This window comes from Trachypithecus francoisi, unplaced genomic scaffold (genome assembly GCF_009764315.1).
Source record: "Trachypithecus francoisi isolate TF-2019V2 unplaced genomic scaffold, Tfra_2.0 Lachesis_group13, whole genome shotgun sequence".
Classification (NCBI taxonomy): domain Eukaryota; kingdom Metazoa; phylum Chordata; class Mammalia; order Primates; family Cercopithecidae; genus Trachypithecus; species Trachypithecus francoisi.
In genome coordinates, this window is record NW_022681458.1 from 62,431,068 (window position 1) to 62,458,610 (window position 27,543).

The 27,543-nt window shown below is 36.7% G+C and overlaps 1 protein-coding gene across 9 annotated transcripts in view; it reads left to right on the forward strand.

The window, feature by feature from the left end:
• Positions 1–27,543, forward strand: part of ZNF385B (zinc finger protein 385B) — a 435,288-nt gene that overhangs the window by 289,037 nt on the left and 118,708 nt on the right. For 2 of the 9 annotated variants that reach the window (XM_033230984.1, XM_033230986.1), the window contains exon 1: positions 14,059–14,260. The exons of the other annotated variants lie outside the window; for them this stretch is intronic. The gene's annotated coding sequence lies outside the window, so the exon portion shown is untranslated. Of the gene's footprint in view, positions 1–14,058; positions 14,261–27,543 lie in introns of those variants that run through there. 9 annotated transcript variants of the gene reach the window in all.

The window sequence follows — 27,543 nt, forward strand, 5'->3', positions numbered from 1 at the left end:
ATTTAAATGTGTTCCAACCTTTACTTTTAAAATGAACCCATGAGGAAATTCTAATAGATTTTTAATGAAAATCTTGTAGCACTTTAAAATTTTTAACTATCCCATGGGCATTATAGCAGCACTGGGTCAAGAATATAAACTGAAAACATGGGTACCTCCCTTTTAAAAAAACAAAAGTCTTTTAAGAATACCAAAACACTTGGGCATAACTAACACTTATTCTTCATGCAGAAATTTTGGTAGAGAGAGAACTATATTAATTCTTTCCTCCGTTTTGCTTTCTTTCTTTTTTTTTTTTTTTCTTGATATTCTTCCTCTGGGTCTGGCATTCTGCAGTAAAGTAGGCAGAATCAGCTACCACATGGAGCCTCACTCCCAGACAAGTGGCCTTTGAAAGCATCTCCTGTAGGAAGAAAAGCTTTCCAAGGAAGGGAGCAATGCTTGCAGGCCAATGAGAATTCCAAATAAATAGCATTTCAACTTCTGCTTCTCAGTCTGGTTTTAACATTTGGTGAGGGGCAAAACAAACCCAACCAAACAAAGTGCTATCGTTCATTTGAACTTAAAGTTCAAATTATGTTACATTTAATTTGTAATCAGATCATTATAACTATAGTTGAAACATATAATTCTGGTATAGTTAATATTTGTACGAAATCTTATTTTTATTTTTTTTCTCACTTTTTGGCACTGACTTCTTCTATCTATATGTTTTGTTATCACAGGATGAATAATTTTATTATCATATCACAGAGCAAATTCTCCCAGCCCAAATAAATTTGGCTTTCAGCATGGTTATGGGACATCCAGTTGGCAATACCCAGCAGGTATCTGGATGTACAGAGCTGAGGCCTGAGGTAGAGGCCTGAGCTCTGAGTAGCAGTCACTGGCAGAGAGATGATACCCTGAGAGGCAGGGAGACCATCCAGAGAGGGTAGAAGGCCACCAGCAGAAGACCAATGTTGGCATCTGAGCAGCATCAACATACACGGAAACGAAAGGAGAAAGGCTGTTCTAAAAAGAGAAAGCAATTTGATTAGAGACTAGAGGAGGGCCTAGAGAGACAAATGTCCTAGAAGGCAGGGCTTTAAGAGGTTCAACAAGGAAGGAGTGAGAGAGCAAGTGAAGCAAGGAGCTTCTCTCCTTAGATAAAGCCCTGACTCCCTAACATGCCTCCTTCCTTCCCTAACTCTTCAGAACCTTAAGAGAAGGCAGGAGTTAGCTATTGCTGTGTCCATACTTATAAATGTGCACAATCTATGCTATGTGAAGAATATAATTTCTTCAGTGTACAAGTATGACTTCAGATTAACTTCCTTAGTATTGCTTCCATCTAGTTTGTTTATAGGCTCTGTGGCTTTTAATGGTCTTTTCCTGTAAGTAGCTACAGTTGATTTGACTGTAATGCAAGTGCTTCAATATTCATTATTTTAGTGGTTACCCAGCAGATTTTGTCATTGTTTACCCAGAGATATTTTTTAGCCCACTCTGCTCCTTATTCAGGATAGAGCAGATAAATATCTTGCTCAGAGCCAAACAGGGATACTTTAGATTCTGCTTCCATAGACTTTCTACTTTGTTATTTGCACTGACTCCTAAAAAATATTGAGAAGGATAAACAGAAAAGTTCATTTAATTGTACTGAGTTCATTTATTGTTCTGAGCAAGAACAATACTCCCTATCTGATTAGTATCACTTCTGATCTGTATTTTATCCACAGAAAGGTACAGTTTTGTTTTTCCCCAAATAGATTGTGGTTTACCTATATTTTCCCTATTGTAAAATGCAGTTTGTGTGCAGGATTCAAACCCCTTAGTCCAGGCCTGAGTCATACTTCTGTTAAAGCACCCTCAACTTGTTAATTTTTATTTGCCCATTCCTCATGAGTGAAGAGTTTGTTATGGATCTTAAACAACATTACAGTAAAGGAGTGATTTTAAAAGTCATTCCTTTTGGTTCACAGGATACACTTCTGTGGAAAGAGAAAATAAGATAGATATTATAATAATAATGCTATACTTTTTGTCAAGTTGTGTCAGAGCTCACTATTAACCTTATTTTTATGGCATTCTGGCGAGTTTGTTTTTATTCTAGTTCTCGTATTCACTGAGACTGAAATGTAAAAAAATTAAGACTTTTATCCAAAGCCACATAGGCATTAGATCTGAGTAACTTTGGCATTGCTGATACACAACTTGTCTTTTTCCTCTGAGCTTACTTAAAATATTTATGAAGCCTTTGAAAGCTTTCTCATCCGTTTTTTATTTTTCCCTTACAGAGTATTGATTTCTACTTTTTTAACTTCAAAAATTCACATAGCACAATTGTCAAAAAGTTCAAAGGTAACTTTCTTAAATTTAGCTTTTAATCTAAATTTTTTATTTTTAAAAAGACCTAACTTTACAGCACATAACTAATAAATACAACAAATATTCATCAATATTGAACAAAATGATAAATTTTACTTTCGAAAAGTTTGTTTTCAAAAAAAACTGAACCTATCATTTAGTGTTTTGTTTCTTGGTTTTTCTTCTTTCCTGATAGCTGCTGGCCTCACAAAGTATTGTTAGCGTATCAGTTTGGTGTTTTGGCAAAATAAAAATTAAAATTATACTATTCCTTTCATCCAAGTCTAAGTGCTATTGCTTAAAATTTTTCTTCTGTAATTTTTCATGTGAAATTCTTGGAGATTGAGAGAAGATCGTAATTCAGATCTATTAATAAAGATTAATTGCTGCTAGAGATATACTGTGAAATGCATATGCAAAGTCTGAAAAGATGTGTTACAGAAGATATGAATTCGCCATTCCTAAGTCACTTTCTTCAACTTTAAAGTATCAACATTTATTATGTTAACATCAAATACTTGAGAACAGATTCTTGACGTATTGACTAAATCTGAATTCTTGCTACAAGATTTGAAATACCTGAAAATCAAATACAATTGTGGAAATTCTGCTACTTTATTATTTATTCAATAGTCCTGGTAACTTTAATGATAGCCACATATTTTAAACAACTGATTATCTTTGACAGAGGAATTATAAATGAGAGCCTCATTTAAGAATTCCCTTTATTCATGGCTGTTGTTTGTCTGCCCTTCTTTTTGGTGGTACAGAATAAACAGGGCTTAGGGGGAAGGGGAGGCCCGTACAGTCTAGCACACAGGACTTGCACCCTCAGTCTTGGTGGTAGTATGGGAAGGTAAAAACCAAAATCCCTGAGTTGGAGGGGTTTTCAGGTCAAGCTTAGAAATGACATTTCCCTCCAAGTTGACCTCTCCTTCTGTGTTCTTTCTCCATGACAGACCCCTCCACCTACCCAAGCTGGAAGCCTTGCTGAATAGTCCACTGGATATTAGCCCTGTCTCCAATCAGTTATCATGTCCTATTGAGTCTATCTCTTTTGTCTGTATTCTTTTCTCACTACTGCCTAACCTTCAGTTCATACTCAAATTGTCTGTCACATAGGTTACTACAATGCCTTCTGCTTGAACTCCTTAGCTCTATCAGCCTCTCTTTTCCCACCCAGACTTCGCCATGAGTTCCTCTTGCACATAGATATAATTTATTCTACAACCACTGATGTTCGCAACATGAAAGCTTCAGCATGGTATGCCCTTATTTAAAATCTGTCTTTGGCTCTTTACTGTCTTTAGGACAATTCTAAGCACATTAACCTGACTTATAGGACCTGCACTGGGGTGATCCCAGCTTACCTCTCCAGGAACATTTCTTACCCCAGAGAAAACTTTAGTCAATACTGAAAATCTTTCAATTCAGGACACCGTGCTAATTCTGGCTCTAGATCTGGCTTTACGTGTAGTTTTCTCAAAACATATCTGGATCAGTTCTTCCTCTTCTCCTGTCATATTCCCTTTTGCCTAGGTAAATTCTACTCTTCAGGTTTTCAGCTTGGACCTTACTCTTTCAAAAAAAGTCTTACTGGACACCTATGAAAGAATTATGTACCCTCAGCATATCAGTATTTGTCCTATTGCCACACTGTCACTCTGTATCGTAAATGTCTGTGTGTTCAAGTGAACCCTTCACAAGGCAGTTAGCTCCATGAAGGCAGGGACGGAAGGTTTCTGGTCCATCATTATATACTTAACACCTAGTACACTATTTGGCTTTTAGCCATCATTGAAAGTCAGTTGGATGTTTGAATACATGAATTTTTTTATTCATAAATATCTGAGAAGGCCAGGTATTATATTAGAATTCCTAGACACCTCAAAGTTCTGTGCCAGAACATGGAAGCACAAAGTGGCTCCTGGCCCACCTCCTGTCCTGTTCAACAAGAAGGTAGACACCCTAGTCCTCACTGCCAACCTCCAACTACGTTTTCTGAAAATAACCACCCTGAGGCCACTCCCAGGCCCACACAGGTGTTGCCCACCTCACAGGAAGGGATCTGGAAAAGAGACCTACACAGGACTTGAAAGTAGTCCGAGGGCCATTAGGGCATGGACTTACAGAATCCCAGGAACCCAGCATGTGGTCTAGAAGGAGGGGTAGGGAAGGCATAGACAATGGGGGCCTATCTCTTTGGCCTAAGAACTGAGTAGGAGGGTTGTGTCTAAGAGCTCTACTACAAGCAGGAGTTGATCTGGATTTGTTCAAGAGATTGTACTCCTAGTGTATATTTGTGAAAAGTGTAGCATTAGCAAGAACTGTCTAATATTGTATTTGTAAAACCCCATCTGAAAATATGAATAGAACTTAAAGGTTGTAGCTGAAACTTTGCTAACTAACCTTTTAATTGTATTTCAAGACCACATGACTCTCTGTTCTGTTGTGTTCTGGGAAGCAGTTTCAAGTACTGATTAAGAGCACAATGTGGAAAGCCAAAACAGGGATATGAGTTGTGAGCTGGATTTTGTTCTCGGTTGTCCCTTTGCTTACTGCGGAGCCCTGGGCAGAGTGCCTCATCTGCTGAATAGAGGTAATCTTCCTTCGGGCTTGCAGTGAAAGTACGTGAGGTTACAGTCTTAAAAAGGCTTAGCTTAAGTAAATGCTCAATAGATCACAGTGCTGTCATCATCATCATAATCACTGTCATTATTTTTACAGCTGTTATTCCTCATTGTCCATAACTATTGTGATGACCTTGGGCAAGTCACATAACCTCTCAGAACCTCAATTTCTTCCTCCATAAAATGAGATGTTTGGAGCAGAGAATAACGAAGACTTTGTCCAGTTAAGAGCAAGGACTTTCTGGAGTTCTTTCTCTTTCAGTGTACACTGAACTTGAACTTGACCTCACAAGGTGTGTTTAAATTGTTCATGGAAGTTAGCTACTATGCATGTAATATCACTATATATTCTACTTTAATCAAATGTGGTATGCAAAAACTGAAAAAACCTGGATTAAATATGCAGTTTATGAAACAAGTGTTTGCTTTATAGAAAGATTCATTGTAGAGTCCCTTTTACTCGCAGACTCTTCTAGTACATTAAAAATAAAATTTGATTTAAAAAAGAGATTCGGTTTGTTTGCAACTTTTCAGAAACATATATAGACATTTTTAATCCCTTTGAATCACAGAATCCCTTGTGAATTGATTAACTCTGATTCCTCTCTCTGAGAAATAAGCATGGTTGCAAATATTTGCATATAGTTCCTGGAGAGGGGGTGGTCCATGGATCCTAATTTAAGAATCTCTGGCATAAAGCCAAAATAAAGAAAAAAACCAATAAAAACAGAATATGTTGAGGATATTATAGGCATTTCTAAATGCCAGCCTCCAAACACCTGACTCTCTTCAGAATCAGAGAAACAAAGAGAGAACTAACATTTATTGAATGCACAGTGTGCCAGACACTGTGTTAAGCATTGTGTAAGTGTCCTTCCCCTTCCAAATCTAAAAAAAGACAGGTATTATTTCTGATGAGAAAATTGAGGCTCAGAGAATAAGCACTTCTGCAAAGTCTTTTCACTATTAAATGGTAAAAGCAAAATTTGAACTGGGGTCTGACTCTAAGGCTACATACACTATGATAAAAGGCCCTCAGTTCCTTCACATTTATTCCCAAGCTCCTAAATTTTTATTAAAGAATAGATTACAGAAATGTACAGATTTTTCTGCCTTAGTGAACTCACAAAGGAAACAGCTTCATGTTGAGAGCCCATCCTTTCCCCCTCCCATGTTCTGTGCCATCAGAGCTCAGAGGACTTGTAGGAATTGAATGTTGGTGTTGGGATGGGGCAGGGCAGCAGAGAGCTGAGAGATGATGGACTCTCTTGGCTGGACATGATTCAAAAGTTCTGATCCCCTACGTGCCCAGTAAAGTTTTCCGGCTGACATCTGTGTTAAAGAGTTGTCAGCTGAGGAGCAGAGAAGTGTCCAGTCAGACTCAGAATACCTCATTTGCCAAGTATCACATGAGAATAGTGAGGACAGGCCCCATTTGGAAAAGACCTGCTTCTAGGAAGATTTATTACCTAGGGGTCAAGTTGCGTAACATGGGATATGGTCAGGAGAGTCAACTCCTCCTTGACTCATTCACATTTCATAAGACAGCTAATCTCTTCAAAAAGGAGGGACTAAATGAGGAAATAAATGAAGGACCTTATATAAATGACAGAACAACCTAAGTCTTACTGGAATTCTTTCTTGGACTATGTCTGTAACCTTGGTGCTATAAACCAATATTGATCTTTCTTCCTAAACAGCTTGACCCTATACTGTGCAGAAAGCACTGTGCTTTGCACACTTAAAGACCTTATATATTAAGGTGAGTTCTGTGTCCTCATGTTATAACTCGTGAAAACAGAACATTTGTGGTGATTTGGGAATATGCTCACAAATACATTTTTGGCTTCAAGTCATTCTAAGATATGCTATCTTACCACCTCAGCCTTCACAACATGGCCTAGAAAATTATGCTGTTTTCACAGTGATATTAAAGGCACCGTGAGATTTGGTATTTGATTTAGATTTTCCTCATGATTTCCCACATGATATAGAACTGCTTCATAAAGTTACTTGCTGTGAAGTATTTCAGAGCTTTATTTGGCAGTAATCAAGAAGATACTACTTAAGAATGTTTAAGAGTAAAATATGCATATTTAGGAGTAACTGACATCTGATAAGCAATTTTTCTTATATGCTGTGGATGGCGCAAGAGATATTTTACTAGTGTAAAAATGATACCTCCTTATATAAGCAAGTCAGCATAACATAGTGGTAAAAGTATGGACTGTAGAGCCAAACTACATGTGTTTGAACTGAACCCCAGCTCTGATGCGTGTCTTCTTCAGGATCTTGGGGAAGATATTTTGTCTTTCTGTGCCCTGTTTCCTCATCTAGAGAATGCAGGTAATAGCAAGTTCTTCCTTTACTGTGTTAATTTGAAAATTGGGTGAATTAATATACATAAGTGTATAGAACAGTGTTGGTGCATAATAAATGTTATGTAAGTGTTAGACATTGTTATACAAATGAGTAAAGATGACTAATAAACTCTAGGTGTTAGATGGTTTAAAAAATAAGTTAGTTTATCCTAGTTTAGGATAAGTCTTTAAATAGAATTTTTCTTATCTTGGTCTCAAGAAAGTTTTAACTAGGACCTCTGCCATTCCTTCCGTCTTCTTATATCAAATCTGAATAACAATTAATGGCTTCACTGACATCTGTGGGCTGAGGATCCTCATGTACCTGTGAATAGAAATGTGTAATAAGTTTGATAGATTTCAGTTTGACAGATTGAATAAATACCATTTCTCACACATACTCAACATATTTTTGCCAAATGTATGTCAACCCTACTGTGATAATGAAATACCACTGTACTTTAAATGTTGCTAACTTCATAACAGCTTTGAATATGGTCAGTGAATACTGAGGGGAAAAAATAACACTAATACTATGTGAGAAGTTCTTGAAACCATTTGATGCTAAAATAGTATCTTCACATTTGAAAATGCTGGAAAAGTGTAGTTATTCATTCATTCAAAATATGTATTGAGTACCTACCATAGGCCTGGCCCTGCTCTAGAAACTGGGAATATAGTTGTTACCCTTGTGGAGATTATGTTTTAGTAAGAGGAGATAATGAACAAGTAAACGAGTAAAACATGGTCATTTTAGAGACAAATAAGTGCCATGAAGTAAATAAAACAGAGCAGTGTAATAGAGGGAGGGGCTCATTGAGGTGATAACTGAGCTGAGGTACAACTGAAATGGGAGCAAGGAGTTTCATGCTGAGGAAACAGCAAAGGCGAAAGCTTGAGATAGAATGAATGTGATGTGTTTGGGAAAGAGAGAGGAAGGAAGCTTAGATCTTGGGGGCTGGGGAGGAGAGGCAGTACTCGGTGAGGTTTTGGAAGTAGGCAGGGGCTTAATTAAATATGTGTTGACTATAGGCCATAGCAAGGGGTTTGATTTTATTTCAGGTGCTGTGGGAAGCTGTTCCACTGGAGTGACATGATCAGATTTGTATTTTTAAACAGTTTGCTTGGCTGCTGTGTGAGAACCAAATGTCAGAGACCATAAGTGGTCCCAGAAAGATCCCTTAAGACCCATTAACTGTAGTTCAGACAAATGTTGGTATCTCAGACTAGTATGTGACAGTGACATGGACGGAAGCAGGAAGATTTGCAGCCTATGTTGGAGGTGGAGACAACAGGACTTGCCAGTAGTCTGGATGTAGGTGGAAGCTAAGGAGGAATCAAAGAGTCACATATTTTAAGGTCTTGCTCAAGTCCTGCCTTCACAGTGAAACTTTCCCCAGCTCTTCTAGCCCACTTTTGTCTCTCCTTTGATTGCAGTGGCTGTTGAGCTGACAATATGTGCAAGGCATTGTTCCTGGTGCTTAGAATACATTCGTGAATGAAACAAAGCTTCCTGCCCTGTGGATGTTATGATCTGTCCTGTACCACTTGTATATCTGTGCCACTAATTTACATTAAATTTTATGTGTCTTTGTATTACTCTCTAATTGTTTTTGGATATATTATTTTTGTTCTCTAAATAGAAAAGCACCTTTAGGACCAGTGATCTCAGTTTTCAATTTACTATAATGTCTAGCTTAGTGATGGTGGAAGCAGAAGTAACAGTGAAAATATGTTTGTGTTTTTTTCCCCCACAGATAGCTTGTTTCTAGGTTTGCCTGCTGCTTTAAATAAGTAAACTTGTGAAAATCCAAAATTGCAATTCAGATGACTAGAAGGGCCATAATTTTTTCATTAAAAAAGATTATGGGCCTGGCACGGTGACTCAGCGCCTATAATCCCAGCAATTTGTGAGGCCGAGGCGGGTGGACCACTTGAGGTCAGGAGTTCGAGACCAACCTGGCCAACATGGCGAAACCCTGTCTCGACTGAAAATACAAAATTAGCCAGGTGTGGTGGCTAGTGCCTGTAATCTCAGCTACTCGGGAGACTGAGGCAGGGAGAATCACTTGAACCCAGGAGGCGGAGGTTGCAGTGAGTCGAGATCACACCACTGCACTCCAGCCCAGGTGACAGAGTGAGACCCCGTCTAAAAAAAAAAATAAATAAATAAAAATTACTCACTCAAGAGTTACTCTACAATAACAGTTCCCCTCCCCAGTGAATGTTATTAAAAATTTGTCAACAAGTCTTTATGCATTTGTCAAGGGTATTCGGATGCAGGAACTGAAGCTGAAGAATCAGAAGCCATAGTCCATTTAAAATTAATCCAAAGTGAAGACATGAAAACTATAATTTAGAATTGTAAATTAAAAATAAAATTATTTCTGAGTATTCAAATATGTGGACTTTATAGAGGACTTCCGTTTTCTACATTTACAATTTATAATCGACAGTTATAAATTAATTCTTTAACCAGGTCACATTCATCCTGGCAATGAAAAGTAACCATTCGAATACACAACTAAGTTGGCTTCAGATTATGGCTTTCTGAGTATGTCTTAAAATATAAAAAAGAAAACAAAAGTCATGGCTTTATGTTTTGCAAGGAAGACTGAGTGTCTTCATAAATACTCATAGGCTATTGACTCCTTTTCAAGACCCCTTATAGTAGGGTTGGCATTGAGGTGCTATTGCTAATGCAATGCTATATATTACACAGCTGTCCTGCAGGTTAATTAAGCTTTTGAGGACTATCCCAGGAATTATTATTTCCATGAAAAATGCTTCTGGATTCTAGAGTACAGCCTTTAAGCCAAAATTAGGAACATACTTCATTTATAAGAGATCTTAAACTTGTTTCTGTAATTCTCATAATCCATGTACTCTTTGAAGATGATCATAATTATCAATGAGCAATAAAACCTTTAATCAGGTCGTATGCAGCAGCACAGTTCTTATATTAAAAACACAGATGCCCTTCCCTTACACCTACATTCACTCAACACATTCATTAAGTGCGTTCTCTGGGCAGGGCCCTAGACAAACAGCAGTAAATTAAGTCTGGTCTCTAAGCCAGAAGAGCTTAGAGCTCTTTGGGGGAGAAGACACATGCACAAGTAATACACAATCAACAGTCTTAAGTGCTGTAATGGAGATATAAATAAAATGCATTGCAGATTCTGAGGAAAGCAAAATGCTTTCTTCTGAAAAAAGAGGGAAGGCTTCGTGGAAGAAGCCTTTAAAGTGTCACTTGAAAATGGAGAGAATTTAAAAGGAGACAAAAAGGGAAGAGCATCCTGGGAGGCATGACAGCATGAAAAAAAGTGATAGAACTCAGAAAGTGTATATGTACAAGAACCAACTAGTGCTTCATGCAGTGAACATTTCTGTAGCAAGTACCAAGTGTAAGGCAATGCCTAAGGGGCCAGAGACAAAAAGAAAAATAAGATGTGGGGCCTGCCCTTGAGAGAGAATTTGGTTTAATAAATCTTATAAAGTGTGAGAAAACAGTTTTCATTTAAGTTTGAGGACGGTGTTGGATGCTGAACTGTGGCATTGGAATTGGATTCTATGGTGATGGTAGTAATAATGCTCACCATTCACTAAATCCTTCAGTTTTCTAGCCACCATGGTAAGAATTTACGTGTATTATTTCCTTCAGAGCTCCTCATGAGATATGATTACTATTTTATTCCTGCTTGTCAGCTGAGAAAATTGGGGCTAAGTCAATTAATTTATGTAATGTTTCCTAGCTGGTGAGTAGCAGAGTAGAGATTTAAACAGGTGTATGGTATTACAAAGCCTGTAACTCACTGAGGGGAGCCACAGGAGATGTTTGAGTAGGATAATGATTTATTTGAGCTGTTCTTCTTAAGAATTCATTTGAAGGCCGGGCGCAGTGGCTCAAGCCTGTAATCCCAGCACTTTGGGAGGCCGAGACGGGCGGATCACGAGGTCAGGAGATCGAGTCCATCCTGGCTAATCCGGTGAAACCCCGTCTCTACTAAAAAATACAAAAAAAACTAGCCGGGCGAGGTGGCGGGCGCCTGTAGTCCCAGCCACTCGGGAGGCTGAGGCAGGAGAATGGTGTTAAACCCGGGAGGTGGAGTTTGCAGTGAGCCGAGATCCGGCCACTGCACTCCAGCCTGGATGACAGAGCTAGACTCCGTCTCAAAAAAAAAAAAAAAAAGAATTCATTTGACTACAAGGGTAATACAATGATTAAGGAATTATGCTTGTGAACAGCTAATGAGGACCTAAATGAAGGTAATGGCAATGGGTATGAAAAAGGAAAAGAGGTGACAGATGTCATAAAGCTAACTAACTGGATTCAGGGACAAGGAAGAGGGAGAAGTAAAATACAGCTTCAAGTTTTAGAGTCTGCATGTAAGGAAGTAAAGACCAGCAGAGAAGAAATATCCTTTAGGGAGTGAGGTGAGGGGATAGGGGCAGGGAGGCTGGGATAAGTAGTTTAATTTTGTACAATCAAACTTGAGGTGCCAATGGGATGCAGGTGGGAGGGAAAATGCAAAAGTTGAGGTTAGAAATACAAAAGTTGAGCTTGGAAAAGAGGTGATTTAGAAATGGGATTATATTCTACCAGTGGTAGAGAGGTCAAGGAGTACTGATAGAGGCCTTCAGAACCCTAGTTTTATTTTGCTAGAGAAATCATAAGCCAGATTACAGTGTTTATGAAGTGAGGGGATAATAAAAAACAAAAACAAAGGAAGGGTAGGCTACTCTAAAAGAAGTTAAGAGGTAAGAGCAAGTAGTTGGTAGACTAAGAGGCTAACAAGAATGAAGCAAGTTCTGTTTCCTTGAGAATGGACTGACTGAAGAAAGGTGATGATTGACAGGGTAAGGTCTTATAGAGAAGGTGGGGCTGCATTAACTCAAGGTGATGACTTAGCTAGGTAAGAGATGCCTGGTGCCTCCTTTGGATCCATCCAAGCTCTTCTCATCTTTTAGATAACCACTTAAATGTCACGTCTCTGTGGAGCCTCAGTCTCTCCTGTAGTTTTCCCCATAGAGGCTTAAGTGTTCCTTATCCCATTTTCCCACTGCTCTTAGTACATACCTGCACTATGGACCAGTGGTTCTCCAACATCAGCGTGTTTTAGGTCATGTAGGGGGCTGGTTAAAACACAGATTACTGGGCCTCATCCCCAGCATTTATGATTCTGTAGATCTGGAGTGAGGCCTCAGAATTGGCTTCTCTGACAAGTTCTCAGGTGATGCTGATGCTGCTAGTCTGAGGACCACACTTTGTGTACTACTGAACTAAACTGAAAATACGTGAGGTGTACAAATAAAGAGCTTGGGAGTTCAAGGATGCACTAGTATTCCAGACCTGGAAATGTTCTAGAAAAAATACTCCAAGAATCAGTCATGATTTAACAGCAGGTAAGAAAGAATGAAATACTTCTTCATGAAAGAATAATATTTTGAAGAGGCCATCAACATCATCTCTACAGAGCAGAGGTTTCTTAGGGGAGAGCTATCATAGATGAAGACTTTTTTTTAATGAAAACCACAGCCATGACTATAATTATACTGTAATCTTAAGGAGTGCCCAGTTGTTATTTGGGGTGAAATAAGTATAGAGCTAGCATACTATGTTTCATTTAGAATATTATTTTGTTATTATTCATAACTTAGATCATTGAGACTAGAAAAAAAAGTACTGTTTTTAAGAGCTGGTTTTATAATTACCATTTTGTCTGCCGCATCTAATTATTCATTTAGGTTTACCTGTCCCTGATAGTTACAGTCCAAATCTGACATAAGCAGATATACTAAATCTCAGGACTTGGATAAATATAATTTTTTCTGTACGTCACTAAAGTGTTGGCTGTGGTTAGCAAATGTGCTAAGTTGCACAACCAAAGGTGCAAAATCCTTCCTGACATTTGCAAGCTTCAGTCATTTCAAGTTTCTTTTATTCATTCAAATGCCCACTAAGCTAACTCATCAGTATCAATGACAATCAGCTTAGCATAAGCAAAACAACCATTCAGTCATAGCCACACTGTGTAACATGGATATATCAGATACTTTATTCTGACAACATGGTCACATGCCACTAGATGCAAAGTTAAATTAATTAGATATGAGAATAAATAATAAATCATTTTAGTTCCAAGCATGTATAACTTCAATTTTACCATAATACCCCATATAACTGAAATTAGGTTTCTGAGTTGAGATGCGTAAACACACCTATTAATTTTATCAACATCAAATTGACATCTGCTCTAGTCTTTTTGAACTATGTGAATCTTTATTTAAAACCTAAAAATCCATGGGAAAGGAAACAAATTCTTCAGGCCTAATAGAATGCAAATAAATTATTCTAGTCTAACAGAATATAAAGTTTGTCGTGAGAACGCATTTCTCTTTGAAATAAAAAGCAATTTTAAAAGATATAGTTGCCCACCTAAGGGGGAGTAATCCCTTGAAATATAAGTGATACTGAAAATTCCAAATTGTTGGTATAAGTAGATATTTTGAGAAAACTGAATTGCTTTGTTAGAAGGGAGATATGGGTGTCAGTTTTCTTTATTTCCATTTTACCATGACAGAGTGGTAGTTTTTGAGTAGCTGGGAGATACTCAGAAAAATTACGTGAAAGAAAGCCACTTGTCAGTCTTTTAGGATATATTTGGTTCTGTGTCATCAGAAGGTATTCTGCCCTCTCCCTGGAATCAAGTTGCAAACAGATCCTCAATAGTAATTAGAGCTAAGCGGCAATTACAGGATGTATGATTTGTTCAGAAGCACTGCCTGCCGGCTGTTTCCTAGCACCACATTTCACAGGAGCACCAGGTTGAAATGATGGAATTATTTACTTTTAAATGTAACATCTCATACAATGCTCAAATGCAGACGTGAACGTGGACTGTAACCTTAAAAACAAAGGTAAGCACTGCTAACTGACCCACATTTACACCTTAAGGAACTTTCTTATGAAATGTGTGACAAAAATATAAAACAGGTCAAATGAATTTCAGAAAAAGATAAAAGTATCAGAATTAAGACAAATAGAATTTGCTAATTTTGCAATTCCTTTGTCTAATACTATCTTGATTTTCCTAGCCCGTTTGTATTTCAGTTGTACTATTGAGCCACTGTGCTAACTATAATGATGAGGTAACTGATTTCCCACATTTCTTTAAGCTTTCAAAGTTTGTGTCAGAATAACTACTAGGTAAAAATGAGATTCATGTTCAATCCAAGTATGTTAGAACTCTCTCTCCTTTTTAACTTCTTTTCAGAAAGTATATTTAAGCTGATGATTATACATGTCCAAGAATCCACATTCAGACTGATAGAATAGTGGCTGGTAGCCTGTAATCAAATTGAGTGACATGGGTGATTTACACTCTTGTCACATGATTTTTATGATAGGCACCATTTCAAGTTTGAACGTTCCATCTAGTTCACGTCAAAGCTCAATGGTTTCATGTTTGTTTAGACCCTTGGGCATAGAAATCTCTCTGGAAACCAGGTAAGTTTAGCTTCTCAAGAGGGAGTATTGTCTGTTATAAGAGTAGGTATAATTTGTATGTATACAATAGTTACTTGTGAAATTCTCATTTCTATTTTAATGTTATCAGTTTATTTTCCCCCACCTTTTGTTTCCTCCACCTTACTCCCCACCTTTTTTTTTTTCAATTTTGCCATTTGTAAAACATGAATAAATATATTATTAGAAAAGGATTTACGAATTCTTGGCACCAGGAAGATGTTTTTATCTCATAGTTTCCAGTGGGATTTCAGATGGTTTGAAAAATATTGAAACAGCATTGACTACTTTTATTCTGTCTTATTCATGGGTTAGAGGTATAAACACTGCGGGTTCAGTGGACTTGCAAAAATGAATAGGTTAAAGCCAAAAATGCATTAATTTTTCCAAGGTCTTTGAGACGCTGACGTGTGACCTCTTGGCAGACAACGTTGCTCAGTGGAGTTATTACATACCTGATTTAGAGAAGATATTTTGTAGTGCTAGATTCATTGTGGCCTTTGTTTTCTACGTTTGCTTTTCCTACAATTATTTATCCCAAGCATCATTTTCTTCATCAGAAAAACATGGTATGATCATAAGCCATGTGAAGTTTAGGAAACTACTTATTGTGGTGTGTGTAAAATATATGTAAAAAGCTACTTAATATATGTAAAAGCACCTTGTGCTCTCCAGTGAAATGATATAGTATTTGTATAACCCAGGACACAATGATGAATTTCTGTAAAAATATACCATAAAATTCTATGGTGCACTCAAGTTTCTAACTTGTCCCTCTCCTTCACATGGAAGGCAGATACCATCGTGGGAGCACATAATAAAAACAATCCTCAGTTGTTGCAACTGACATGACTACTGGAGACAGAACTAGAGATATGATCTAATATAATTGTTACATCTTGTCACAGGGACAAACTTGACCTGATACTGCAATAATCTTGCTATTAATCTTTTGATTTATAGAAGCAAATATTGAAAACAAAGCCAATACAATGTAGTTGCAAAATAAGGCAAATGACAAATTGTATGAGTGCTTTCTAGTTCCCTGGAAGTATTATGGTGGGAGCTGAAGAAAAAGAGATGAAACAGACACACAGATAGGTACACAGATGTACAGAAACACAGACAGAGATGTCACATACAGGAGAGAAACAGGAGAGAAGAGAGGCAGAAAAGACAGGTGGGAAAGAGGGAAACTACGGAAAACAGTGATTAGAGAGAGTTCGAGAATGAGGATGTTAGAGAAAAGGAGACAGAGATACAAGTCAATCAAAGTTTGGAAAGTTGTAGAGATTGTGCAGTTTTGGAACTTTGGGTTCTTTTGCATTTCTTTGAGCTGGAAGCATGCTTTCTCAAGTTAAATACATTGAGCACCAGTTCAATTTTTGTGAATTATGTACTTTCCTTTTCTTTTAAAGTAAAGGGAGCTTAACAGTCTGTTTGACGTTCAGAAGAGACTACTAGTTAAAACAAATGTCTTAAAAGAAAATATTTCCATTCCTTTGTTGCCTTATAAAGCAAATCATTGAAAAGGAAAATAATGAGTGCTGTGATGAAATGCTCTACTTTCAGTGGGACTTCTTAGGAAGAAGTCATTATGGCCTTGACTTTTGGTGTTCATTATTGGGATAGGAGGGAATCATTTGAGGAGCCAAAATAAAATTCCATATAAAGAATATTATTCAGATTTTAAAAAGAAGATCCTACCATTTGCAGTAACATGGATGAGACTGGAAGACATTATGTTAAATGAAATAAGCCAGAAAAAAAAATACTGCATGATCTCTCTTATATGTAGATTTTTTTTTAATGTCAAATATATAGAAACAGAGAATAGAAAGTTGGCTATCAGAGTGTGGGAGAGAGGGGAATATGGGGAGATGTTGGCCAATATAGGCAAAAGGTTGCAAGTTGTAATTATATAGAATGACTATATCTAGAGATCTAAGGTACAGCATGAGGACAGTAGTTAATATTATTTTGTGTGTCTGAAAATTTCTAAGAGTGGATTTTAGGTACTCTTACCACACACAGAAGTAACCAAGTGAGATAATGAATGTGTCCAATTGCTTTACTCTAGTGATCACTTCACTATATATAGTACATCAAAATATCACATTGTACACCATAAATTTTATATGATATTTAAAAAAGAACCTGACAGTCAAATTGTAAAGCAAAAATTTTGATGACTATGTTAAAAAAAAAAAAAAGGAAAAGAAAAAGAAATTTCGTATAAGAAAGTCTGGTACAAAGTCAGTATAATAGTACAAGAGTAACATGATGCACAGGACCAACGCAGCCATTTATGATGAGTCCCTTCATGTGTAGAAAATGTTTGGGTGTTCATTGGAGATATTTTGCATATCGCTAGTGCCCCAGAAGCTGCCTACCTGACTGAAGCAAGTAGTATCAGTTTCTAGGATGTCAGGACAATGGCAGAGTTTGAAGAAGCCAGGCCAACTATTGGCCCAATCTGTTAAATACCCACTAGAGACCTTTTGGAGTACAAGCATTCCCTGGGTCACAGAACATTCCATGTTTCTCAGGAAAAGGGTGAGCTCACATTGTCTTCCGGTTACCCACAGGAGTGTTTGAAGAACTTAGATGCTCTGCTTTACTAGGTTGTTCCTGCTCGTGCAGTTTTTGCTCCACTTCATTTTATACAGATTTCTGTCATACAATGAAGAGGTGAAAGGGAAGAAAATCATTTTAGGAGTAAGATATTAGGAAATTTCAAACAAGAAATTGCTACTAATTCTAGTCCACTTTGCAAAACTAAGCCAAACTCACTGCTCTTTCTTCCTTCTCCAGATCATCCCTCACCATTTTTTCCCATTGTAGCTCCAATTTTACCCCATACTCACAGTCTCTGCTCACTCTGACCCTGGCACGGCCAGATCAAGCACCCCATACCAGGTTTCCATGGGGATGGAACAGGCGCTTTCATGCTGCTTGCACAGCAACCTTGGCTGCCAGATGGAAACCATCTCTGCCGCTCCTTGAGTGAGAATGGCTTATTTGCTGATGGAGGACCAAGAGTGGCCTATTCTATGATGGCCACCGTGGCTATCATACTTTACTAGAATTTGTTATGAACACTCTATAGTGCATTATAATTCTGGTGACTTTGGGATACATGTGCAAAAAGGGTTTAGAGCAGTTTTTACTGTTTCTATTTATTCCAAAGTTGTGCTTTCTGGGATTTTATTACTTTTAGTTGTTATTTTTAACATGGGCAACTGCTTTTGAATAGCTATGAAGTGTTTGGTTAATATTTAAGCTAAAGAAACCTTTTTTTCTCTGCCAAGGCGGGAGTAGAGGGCACTAGCAGAGCAAATATTAACTCTGTTTTCTCAAATTGAACAAGCTTGGGGTAGGGGAAATACCTTTTAAAAAGGATAATTTATATAAACCACTATTCTTTTCTTTTCTCTCCTTTTGTTCCTTAAATGCCACAGCCTAGACATTGAAAGCAGGAACTGAAATTCCCTGAAACTAGGAGAAAAAAACATTATGTGCCCTAGAGCTAGAATTTATAGCAGCAGCTGGGTGCACTGACCTCAGAGTTGCTGTATCCAGATCCCTTTAGCCTGGCTTTTAGCGTGAACTGCAGAGGAGAGGCCTAAAGACAGAGTCAGAGTCTAAATAGGCCTGCTGCTTTGATCTCAAATAGAAGGTCAGTTGCCATTACTTGAAAAAAATGTGTCTTCTCAGATAGCATTTTTGTTGTAATTCTGATAGTACTTCAGTATAAAAACCACCAACACAGAGTATGCCAGTGAGTATGCCTCCTACCATGAGACTATTTAAATTAGTTATATTGATCTGAACAGTATGGCTAAAGCATAGTTGTAATCAACTTTGTTGATCCCTTTTTTTCCCCATTGGGAATATTAAAAGAAGTATTTAAAATGAGGCATTATACTGGGGATTCCAAAAGCAGGGAGGGAGCGAGGGGGACAAGGGTTGAAAGCCTATCAGGTACTATGTTCATTACTTGGGCAGCAGGATAATTAGCAGCCCAAACTTCAGCATCATACAATATACCCATTATATAAACCTATACATGTACCCTATGAATCTAAAACATACATATATATAATACATATATATGTGTTTTATATATATAATAAAATAACATGAGCTGTTATAATCAATTTTGTGCTGTTTTTTAAACTGGAAAGAAATGTTGGCTTTTGGCCACACTGGCTTTTGTTTCATTGAATTTTTCCCATTAATCATGTTGATAAAACAGTAAAATTAAAATCTCACTTAATTAAATGAATACTCTCTTTAAAATTTCAGTCAAAATTAAAAAAGAAAACATCAAATACTAATCTTGAATTTTTTAAGAAGGTAATGATGACAATACATGATTCCTGTACATCTTTGATTGCACAGACTTAAATATTCAAAACAGTGTTCATGGGCACTGAGCTCTAGGTTTGGTTCTACCATCAGTCAGGTACCATGGTAGATTAAGCTCTCCAAATCCCATTTTTGTTATACAAAATGAAGGGTATATTCCTAAATTATGCTTACCTCTAAAATTTTATTAAATATAATTCTTCTAGAACTATTCGGTGACTTGAGTAACATTGTTGCACTTTTCCTGGGAAAGGTTGTATTTTTTAGGGAGGTTTCCAAAATAAATGATAGTTCTGCACTGCCATTAGGTCTGTAGCATGCTGTAGACTGCCATCATAACTGCCAATTGTTAGATTTTATAGACTCAGAGTTCTAGATATACATTTTTCTCTTTGGCATCACTAGAGTCTGTGTTAGTCTCCCCTGTTCACTTCCTAAATTCAGCAAGGAAGCATCAGCATCAGGGACAACAAATAGTTCCTCTGTTTGTAATAGAAAGAGGCTTCAGACTTCAAGAAAGGGTCTTAATGCCATTTAGGAGAGTCACCAGGCAAATGTAGCTCAGGACCATCACCCTAGGTCTTTTTGCCAGTAAATTTCATCAGCCACTGTGACCTCCCAATCCATTCTCAACCTCAGACAATTTTAGTAAAGCCCTGTCTGGAGATAATTTTGGCTTCTCCAAAGACTTAGTAATTTAGAAACTAAGCACATGACATTCCCTTTTGATAAGTCAGGTGTTTAAAAATTATTGCAGAAAACTTGAGAAAGCATTTGTTGGAATACTGTTTTTTCTTCTTTCAATATCCTTTTTTTGCATGATCATGCTTAATACTATTGGGTTATGAGCTGAGAAACTACGATAAAACAAAAATATTTTAAATTCAGTTTTAACCCTATACATTTATTTAAATTCTTAAATTCTCATACTTTTCAACGCTGCTTTGAAAAAGGATTGCAGCCAATGAAGTATGTCACATGTTTGACCAAACTATAGTTTGTACAGTATAGCAAATAAATCTTATCCATTATTTTTACAACACTTAAATGTAAGAAATTCAGTCTGTGGGCAAGATATTCAGGTATAAATGAATCACCACTTGGCTGTACATATTCTATTGCCACAGCATCTGAAAAGCCATCTGTTGCATCTCAGTGAAAGATTCATCGTTTTGTGTAAAAGCTGGCATATTACTACAAGACCCAAAGGACACTGTGGCTTTAAATCCCTCATGATGTGGCTTCTCTGATGTTTTTTGATGCAGCACTTCATTATTGCTTATCAACTTCAATGCAGTACTCAGAAGGATTTACTTATCAATGTAACATTCTGCCAGGCTGCTGCCATGGTGGCTGCTGTCGGAGCTCTTTAGGGGGAACCCTGAGCTTCCCCAAGGGAAATTCAGGCACGTAACTGCCAATTGTTAGATTTTATAGACTCAGAGTTCTAGATATACATTTTTCTCTTTGGCATCACTAGAGTCTGTGTTAGTCTCCCCTATTCACTTCGTAAATTCAGCAAGGAAGCATCAGCTTTAAAGAGAAATTTTATTTGCTCACAAATCATTTTGAGCAAAATCAAGCTGGCAGTAGAAAAAAAAGAACTCAAAAAGCATCATTGTCATCCTAAAACTATACAAACTTGACAGTATTTGAAGACATTCTTATTGGGAAATTTTGCCTATATTTGTCAAAGCATTTTATTAGAATTAATAGCATTGACTACATTTTTAAAAAATTCTGTTAATTTATAACATACAGAAAAGTGCACATAAGTGTGCAGTTGAATGAATGTACACAAATATAGCATACATGTGTAGCTGGCCCCTAGATCAAGGAAAGAACATTTCTGGCATCCTAGAAGACACTCTGAATGCCCTGTTTTAGTCATCTCACCCCCCACCTCATCCCGTCCTTGCTGTGAGGAGAGCCACTATCCTAACAGAATAAATTAATTTGCCTGGTTTTATACTTTATATAAATGGTATCATACAGCATGTACTCCTTTATTTTAGTTCTCTTTTTCAACGTTATGCTTGCAAGATCTATTGGTTGTTGCATGTAAGTATGTGCCATTTGTTCTCATCACTGTGTGTCATTGTATGAATGTTTCATTGTGTGAACATACAAAAATTATTTTCTATTGTTGATAGATTAACTGCCTAATTTCCAGTTTGGGGCTATTATGAAGAATATTGCTATAAGCATTCTCGAACATATCATTTTTGTTAGGTATATACCTAGAAGTGAAATTTCTGGGTCATACGGTGTGTATATATTCAGCTGAAATAGATAATGCCAAGTAGTTTTTCAAAGTAGCTGTGGCAATTTACACTTTAATTCAGAATTCTAGTTGCTCTGTGTCCTTGTCGACACTTAATAATCTTCATCTTTCTTCATCAAATTGAACCATTCTTGTGGATATGTAGTGATATCTCATTGTAGTAATTCACATATTCCTAACTACTAATGAAGTTAATCACCATTTTTGTATGTTTATTGGCCATTTTAATATATGCTTTTGTGAAGTGTCCAAGTCTTTTGCCCATTTATCTAGTGTTGTCATTTTCTTATTGATCTGTAGGAGTTCTATATTCTTGATTCAGGTCCTTTGCAAAAAATATTTATTGTGAATACCATCACCCACTCTGTGGATTGCCTTTTCATTTTCTTGGTTGTGTCTTTTTCCTACATTCTTACTAAGAGAATATATTCATCAATTTTTTTCTTTTATGATTAGCATCTTTTATTTCCTGTATAAGAGACCTTCGCTTACTCCAAGGTCACAAAGATACTCTATTTATGGTTTTGGTTTTTGGTTTTTCTATTTTCTGTTTTACCTTTTAATCCAGAAACCCTAAGAATACCTTGAGAGCCTAAAAAATTTTTAACTTCAACATATTCTGTTTTCTCTGTACTTTTTGTTTATACAGTTCCCTCCCCCATTCTTCCATATATACCTCTCAAAACACAAGCCATTCCTCAAAGTTTATCTTAAGAGATATCTCATCTGTGGAAACATTTATGAACCCCATTTATGAATCAGATACAATTTCTTTCTCTCTTGAACCTACTTAACATTTTTTTGATAACACATGACCGCTGCCATTTATGGTAAGTATTAATAGATTTAATTATTCATGCTCTCCTGGGATATGGCATAATATCAAGGATTGGGAGTAGTTTGTAACCACAGTAACTGAAGCTTATACAACACTGACTATGTATCAGGCACAGGTTTAGGCAATTTGCGTAGAGAAATCTCAGTTAGTTTTCCCACACGTCCTATGATATAGCTACTCTTATTTTTCTTAATTATAGAAAAGACAGTGGAGGTATAAATAAGTAAAGTTAATTGTCCAAGGTTGCACAAGAAAGTAGTGCACCAAGGAGTCTTCAGCTTCTAATATATCTGTCTCCTGAGCTGATGCTTTTAACAAATGTAGAACAGTGTTGCCCATGTCATCTTAATTTTAAAAAATTTTAAGGCTTATTTCCATGCTCAAAAAATTGTGGGAAGAAATTTTTTCTGCCTAGATGTCCACAGTGCCTGTTAGTATATTAAAATCTCTGAGATGTGTCGCAGAAAAGAACTGCTTTAAGCTTTGTTGAAGCAACATTTTCTAAATGTATTTGATGACAGAATCTTTTTCATGTAACAACTTTACATATAACCTACTTTAGGGAATGATGACATGGGCTTTAAAGTCAGATGAACAGGAGTTTGGACCCAGGCTCTACCACATACTGAGTGATTTTAATCATTCTAAACCTCACCTTTCTCATCTGTAAAATGGGAATAATAGTATAACTATCACAGAGTTGCATTATAATTTAATAAGAATAAGGGATATAAATCACTTAGCACATTATCTGGCATTCAGTAAAATCTCATTAAATGGTAGCAGATGTTATTATTATTTTCTTATCTTAAAAAGTAAAATAAGTTCTGACACAGTTCATAATCCCTGTAGTTGTTAGCATTGTGCCTTGTTAGTTCCTCATAAGTATTTATTGAATCAAATAACACTATTATTTGCAGAAGATTCTTTTTAGATAAATATATTCATTATATATCTTGGTTATTTAAGTATCATATACTACACTAAGGTCAAATAAGTTTCAACTAATTCCCAATTGAATACTATATCTGTTTGGAGGTCCAGTATTTTCAGTCTCTTAAGTTTATGGTAAAATGTTTCTCCCTCAGCTGGAGAATATATGACTGGATTGTTTCCACCTGTACAATTTAGTGACCATAGCATGGTAGTGAAAAGCAGAATTCAGAAGTCAAATAGCCTGGGTTCTAATTCTGGCTCATCTACATACAAACTATATGAAGTTGGGCTTAGTCTCTCTGTGCCTCAGTTTGTCATCTGTAAAATGGGGCTAATACTTTGTTAATCAGATTGCGAGGATTAAATATGTAGAAGTATGTACATGAGTATATGCAAATGAGCATATATACCTACATATGTAATGAACTTAGGATAGTGCCTGCTACATAGTGTGTTCTATAAAAATGTTATCTCTGTTATTGCTATTATGAGACCTTTTCAAAAGCAAAATCCTTTATCAGTCACCTCCCCTATTCGTATAGCCACCTCTTAGTGGCCATGCTTTGATAGTCTCTTGGTAAATTATTTTCTTCACCTAGCAGATTAACGAAAGAAAAGAAATGCTGAGAGAAGTGGAGGAGATGCTGTGTTGGCAATTATCCTGATGAGGGAAAAAATATGCAGTATTAGGTGCAACAAAGCTGGGAAAGCAATGAAAAGATAAAACTAAGTTTGGCAGAAAATCTGAAATGCCACTCATTTAAATTTCTTTAAAGAAATCTTTTGGAGTTCTATAATTGACATCGCCTCCCACAATAGGTTTTTATAATATGTTAAGTTTTTAATTTCAGTACTCACTGACGGGAACATGCATAATAATGGCATAAGAAGAAACTACTCCTGCAGGATATAGAATAGATACAGATTTGATCTCATTCTGCAAATGCTTCTTCATGCGTATTTGTTGACTCTGGCATACTCTTTTGAAGAATGAGGTGTTTTGTTTGCTTCTGTTTTGGCGTATAAAGAAGAGCCACTAGGAAGTCTCAAAGTTGTAATCTAAATGCGCTTTTAAGATTATATAGCTAAAGGCCAAAGACTAAGGCAATAATTTCAGGTGTCATCTGTCCTTAAGTAAGGTTGTATTGTGATGTATTATGACATAATCCATTAACATAATAAGGTACCTATTATGTTACAGAGGCAGTTAGCTGAAATAATAGTTTTCTTATGATCATATTAGGAAATTATCTTTTACATATTATTGATTTCATAGCTATAGATGAATTAACTTGTATTTTACCATCAAAGTGAAATGTATGGAAGAAAGTAATTGCATACTAATGGAAATTCATGTTCATATGAATACATGGAATTTCCATGATAAGTGTGAAACTGGTGGACTAGAGGAGATCCCCAAATGCCTGTGAGACCTCAACTCTGTCTGGTGTCCAGACTCTTGATGCTGTTGTGAGAAGGAATTCAAGGACAAATTGGGATAGAGTGAAAGTACAGATTTATTGCAAAGTGAAAAGTATACACTTAAGGAAGGGGATTGTGGGCATACTCAAAAGAAGTGAGTCACACCACAGGGTTTGGAGTTTCTGTATTTATGGGTTTCTTTAATCAAATGGAGGGATATTCATGAAGATTCCTGTAAAGATATGAAGATTTCTTGGAACTGTGTACTACCCATTTTAACACCCAATATGGGTGGTCTGAGAATGTCAGGACACTGGTGGGTGTGTGATTTAGTATGTTAGTGAGAGTAGAATGAGATCCTAGGTGAAACCCAAGTCAAATCTAGCACCATGTTGGGTCCAGTTAGTCTTAGCCAGCTTGGCCCACACCTTCATTTTTCAGGGTCTTATCAGCCCCTACCTTATGCAGCTATTTCAACAGTTTTCTTTTCCTAAACATGTGAAACTACTGTCTGGAATTTTCTGTCCTCCTGTGACCACCTTGTATTATTCCTTTCTCAAGAGTGTTAAATTATTCCTGTTAAATTTTTGGAGTATGCATGCTTATATATGTGTATTTCATTTTAGTACAGGAAGTTTGATAAATATATGCATTCAGTGATATGAAAAGTTTTATTATCAAATAGGGTGGAACCCTGTTATGATTTTATTCATCATGACTTTATTCATTATGATATATTCCAGATTACATACTATGTTCTGAAACAGAACTACAAATAGGAGGTGTCTTGTGTAATACTGCCAGATAGTTTATACAAAAGTCAAAGGTTGGTTCTGTCCCATGAGAGTAGCAACTTAATGGGTATATTATATCACCTTTTGTATTGAAATGCCTGATCATTATATTTTCAACCTTTTTTCTTAGCAAGTCCTTGACTTTTAGAGAAATTAAGCATTTTCTTTCAGAGTGCAATGCATTTTGGTCAAATTTCTGCTTGTAACTCCTGCTGACTTTCAAGCACCCAGAGGTGAGGACAAAGAATTCTTAGCAGCAGCAGCAGCAGCAGCAAAATCTGAAATATGAAGATAGAGAGATCAGAGCATGAAAGAACTTGTCCAAAAAAATGCACTTTGTCCCTATTTATTTACCATTTGCAAAAACAAGCAATAAGTCCTGGTGAAGTAGTATTAAAAAGTAAGTTTTAAAAGTGAAAACAGCAAGGTTGAGGTGAAGGATTAATGAAAGTATAGTTTATATTTATTCAGAAGATCTACTAGTACTTTAAAACAATCTGTGTTTAACATGGCAAATTGTCTGTCATTAAAATGCTAATGAAATGGTAAACAGCTGCTAAGTTTTTTATGCTAATGAGTAGTAACAGCTAAGTAGTTCTCAAGCCTTGTCTTTATTAGCATAGAGATTTGATTGGCTAAGGGGGATCATTGTGCATTCCAACCTTTGTTGATGGAGTAATCTGTTTGTGAAGTTCCCTGTTGCATTCTATTTGATTTGGGTTTGTTAGAACAAAGTGACTCTCACCAGGCCCTCGGGAGCCATGTATTACACAGTATTATCAGAGCCACCATTGTGGGCTTAGAGAAAGAACTTTGCTTCCCTCCAGGAGACTCACAATGGCAAAATAATTACACATTTGTTTATCATTCAGCTTTAAGTAGAATTAGTCTATACCTTCCTTTAGACTTTTAATGACTATAGTAATAATAAAATAGGCCATTGGGCCAACATAAGAAATATCTCTGTTTTTTTTTTTTTTTTTTTTTTGAGACGGAGTCTCGCTCTGTCGCCCAGGCTGGAGTGCAGTGGCGCAATCTCAGCTCACTGCAAACTCCGCCTCCGGGTTTTATGCCATTCTCCTGCCTCAGCCTCCTGAGTAGCTGGGACTACAGGCGCCCGCCACCTCGCCCGGCTTGTTTTTTGTATTTTTTAGTAGAGACAGGGTTTCACTGTGTTAGCGAGGATAGTCTCCATCTCCTGACCTCGTGATCCGCCCGTCTCGGCCTTCCAAAGTACTGGGATTACAGGCTTGAGCCACTGCGCCTAGCTGATATCTCTGTTTTTTTTAACTTAGCTAAGAGTTTAAAGCAAAACTTTTAAAATAAAATAAATATTTTAATAAATACCTCTGCAACATTTGATATCTTTATATAATACATCATCTTAGATCTACAAGCACTGAAGTTAACATTACCTAATTTGAAGAGTAATGTGTAATTAAATACAGGGTGGTTATATGAATGACAGACTGAGATCAGAGTATTTACTTGAGCATCAGAAAAACAGCAACAACAACAACAGCATTACTCTCAATCTATACTTTTGGCTGGTTCTATTTTTGCTGAGTGCTACTCTGTCTTCCCTAATGGACAGGGCTGACCTGAAGACTTGCCATTACAGATAAATGCTTCAGGCACCCTTCTCTCTTTTTTCTCTTCTGTTTTTAGGATCAATGTAAATGAAGTATGACAGTCCATTAAACACTATTGCCAATAATGTTCTGGAACGATTTGAAATATGATGCAGAGTTTATTAAGAAAATTCATTACCAAAAAAAGATCATTGAAATAGAAAGTTTAATGAGTCTGGAACACTGTGTAAAAGATTGGTGGAAATTTTAATAGTTGGAGCATTATCTCATACTGTTCATTCCTCCTTGAAGTCAATAGGGGATGTTAGGCATATAATTATTGTGTGGTCCTATACAGGCAGGCCAGGAAAAATTGGAACTCTCATACACTGAGAGTAATCATGTAAAATGTTTCAGACCTTTTGGAAAACAGCCTGCCACTTCCTCAAAATATTAAGCC